The sequence below is a fragment of the Diachasma alloeum genome, unplaced genomic scaffold (assembly GCF_001412515.2).
Source record: "Diachasma alloeum isolate Michigan unplaced genomic scaffold, Dall2.0 Dall_scaffold_00343, whole genome shotgun sequence".
Taxonomy (NCBI): domain Eukaryota; kingdom Metazoa; phylum Arthropoda; class Insecta; order Hymenoptera; family Braconidae; genus Diachasma; species Diachasma alloeum.
In genome coordinates, this window is record NW_021680482.1 from 586,122 (window position 1) to 589,774 (window position 3,653).

The 3,653-nt window shown below is 39.7% G+C and overlaps 1 protein-coding gene across 1 annotated transcript in view; it reads left to right on the plus strand.

Annotated features, from left to right (window-relative positions):
• Window positions 1-587: 587 nt before the first annotated feature.
• Window positions 588-3,653, plus strand: part of LOC107040776 — a 20,984-nt gene continuing 17,918 nt past the window's right edge. The window contains exon 1 of the mRNA XM_015261004.1: window positions 588-927. The gene's annotated coding sequence lies outside the window, so the exon portion shown is untranslated. The remainder of the gene's footprint in view (window positions 928-3,653) is intronic.

Sequence of the window (3,653 nt, forward strand, 5' to 3'; positions counted from 1 at the left end):
TACACTAATCGGCGGTATATTAACAATCTCTATTACCACTCCCAAATAAAAACAAATTTTCCACGTCGGTAAATTCATCCAACAGTAAACCAGAAGTCTTCCCAACTGAGCAGTGGAAAGTCCCTCAATAGGAAAGACACAGACCGATGGTTTCATATAAAAGCTCTGATGAAACTCCACCAATGAACACTAAAATAATGATTTCCCTATAATATAAAATAAAAATCCATCCTCCATCGATTTACTAAAACCCCGAACTTTGGCAGTCCCCCAACTCTCCAAAGCCAAAACAATCTCAAACCCCAATGAAATACATGAAATTCGAGCTTAACCATCGAATATTCTGTCCTGAACAAAAGTTGAATAATTCACCCCGAATAAAAGGAAACCAAAACCGCAGAGGAATAACAAAACAAACCTGGCAGGGTTGTCGAACGCCGCAGTGGCTTGGCGTTGTTGTGCTTGCGGACAGAAATGCGAAAGGCCACCGGTTCGTGTGGCCGAGCTTGCGCGGAGGCCGCGTTATGAGGCGCGTCCTGGCCGCGGCTCGTCCGGAAGGCCGAGCGTACTCGTCTACGGGCCACCGAGGACGATTGTGCGTCGCGTAAGCCCCGGAATTCGCAGTACAGAGCGATTGAAAAAACTCCCCCCGCATCAAAACAAAATCGTAAGCTCAAACTATTGAGCTGTGAGTGAATCAAATAAACGGCACGAGAATGTAATTGCCGTGGTGGGGTAGCACAATAACGGAAAAGAGTGCCGGCCAGAGAAGGCAGGAGTAACGGACAAAGAGTTGAAAGCTCGTGAGAAAGGCGAAACTCGACTGAACCAATGACTTGAGCCCGAGCGATCAACTTGTTTGCGTTCACAATTTCCTGATAAGGAGTCTCAAGAATTTTGTACGCCCGAGGAGAATACCTAATCCAGGTAAATAGATCTTGAAAGCACGTAGATCATCGAGTGGAGCTTGTGAGTGCTCTTAATGCATTTAGAGTGAATGTTCGCCGAACTTTTCCAGTCGTAAAATCCACCGGACAGTTGTTCAGGCAGGTATTGAGTGACCTGTCAAGCGCAGGCTTCTTGCTTCTCAAATGTAAACACTGGAACGGTCGATGACTGGCGGAGCTACGGCCACTACGGCCTTCCCCTTCTTCCTCCTTGACAATATCCAATGTTTGTTTATCCAAACCTCATTCGCGTGTTTATTTCCAGTTTTTTTTTCAATCCATCGCGTCACGTGCTCTTGATATTTGTTTATTTATGAATCTCGGGGGGTATCAACGGTTAACAGGTGATGGCAATCTGTAGCTCAAACGATTCAATTATTCATGTTTTATTTGGGAACAAGTGAGGAGACTTGTGTTTCAATGACAAGAGGTCGAGGGTAAATACGCTGGCGTTGGACACTTGTTCCGAGGGGGAAATGACAAATGCTTACTTTGTCTCTCTCTCTTTATTAATTTCCCGAAACGAGGGGAGGAAGTTATTGTAATGACTCCGAACATCGAATGCGGAATTTTCATGATTTCTCCACGTTTTATGACAGCTAATCTTGCCAAGGAAGTATTTTTTTGGGAGAAGGATTTTTTTTCATCACTTGTGAGTAAAGTTAAATTTTACGCACACTCCGCGTGCGCAATATCCTACTTTTCACATTGTGATGAAAAATAGGGTTCGACACTCGTGGGAAAAGCGTTCTTTGATACTTGGGAGGGTGGCAAACACCTCGCAGGGGTCAAAAACACTTTTACGCACTAGTATCGAAATCTACTGCACTGTTAGAAAATTACTCTTGAAATTTCAAGCATAAAATTTCACGTAAAAAATGTAAATTTTAAACAATCACTCATGCACACGAAATTATCAAGTATTTTGTTATTGAAAAATCAATTGAATTCTGGAGTATTCAGTGGAATTGCAATTTCTAGGTCCACATGATACTGAAAATTTTTTAATAAATTGAAAATTCAAGCAAAAATTTCTCCAAGTTTTCAATGCACTAAAAATTCAGGTCGGTGTGATGTTCAATTTCCGCAATTAATCTGAAAATTTTAGATGTCATTGAAATATCAGTGGTAATCTAACATGGAAAACCCAATTATGAATGAACCATTTGATCTTGAATTGATTTCAAATTCACAACATTGAGAATTCAAGTGCAACTATTGCTTAATTTCCAAAAAGTTATAACAGTGGATTAGGAACGTATTTCTTGAGGGCAATCCCAGGTGGTCCAAATCCATCTTCAAATATTACAATTACGTTGAATTATGGGATAATTATGCTACATATGCCCTTCAATGAACTCCAGTACATTTATTAACATTTAGAATTATTCCAAATTATTCTACCAAACAAAATCTTTAAAAGTTTGGAAAAATTGAAAAATAATGAGGGGTGTCCATTCAAAGTCATGTGTACCATAATCAGCTTATAATTCAGCATAATTGTAATATTTGGAAATGAACATGGACCACCTGGGAGTGACTAGCCTAGAGAAATACGCTCCTAACAAAATAATTCCTTGGCAAAAGTAATTTTTTTCTTCAATTATAGAATTAGCCTGATACATTTCCGAAAACATGGCTGTATGTATGATTACGTGTGTACGTATGTGACCAAATTTTTGTCCAACGATATCTTCACAACAAATGAAGCCATTCAATTTTTTCTTCTTGCAATCGCTGCATCTTTACATATGTATCTTAGAACCTATGAAATTTACCCTGCATTCCATCAAAAACTATCCTAACGAACGTGAGTAATTGCTCAATACTGCGTAAGATTTCTGTGACGGAGAATGATTTTTTACCGAACGTGTTGCAAGAAAAAAAACCAAACCGGTGTGATAAATTTTATTCAGCAGGAGAATTATTTTTGCATCCATAGACGTGTTCATTTATCAAACGAATCGTAAAATATCCTCCACAAACAGGTATTTTTGCGTTGAATTCCATTTCGCTCCACAAACCGATACCACAATATTGTATTATTTTTTTTAGAATTCCATTTGCCCCGATTTTCCCAGGTAATTTTTATCCAACTTTTCTCTCCATCTACATGAAAACTTGTGGAGTATAAAAAAGTGGCTCGAGCCGAGGCGCGAAAACAGTCCTGAAACATTGATGGAGCGGGTTTCAAATATTTTCCACCTTTATCTGGTGTACCTGGAAGTTTTTCTCTCCATAAATATGTGACGCATTAGGGACTCTCGAACGGGATAGTTCATGGTATCAGCCGGCTAATGCATCTGCCCGCCATATGGTGGATTTAATTCCAATTGTGAAGCAATTCATCAGCACAATCTGTCTCGAATACTTTTGGCATTTTACCTTTTTTCATTTGTATGATGTTTGGGCTTGTGGATGTAGTTCACGTGTATCGCGATAGTTGAACCGGGGGAATATGCGAAGAAGTACGAGATGTTTCTGGCGGCGCGCCAGTACTTGAAAATAACTTGAAAACAGCGGTGAATGCGGTGAATGTGGGATTGCATGGGTTGAGTTGTATTTTACGTAATTTATCAAAATTACGGGAATGAGTTGGCAGAACCTGTGGTAAATCAATTGTGGGGGTTTATTGTCGGACTACGGGAATCACATTGTCAATAATTGTTAATGTATTTCATCAATCAGGATGAGAATGCCCAGGGG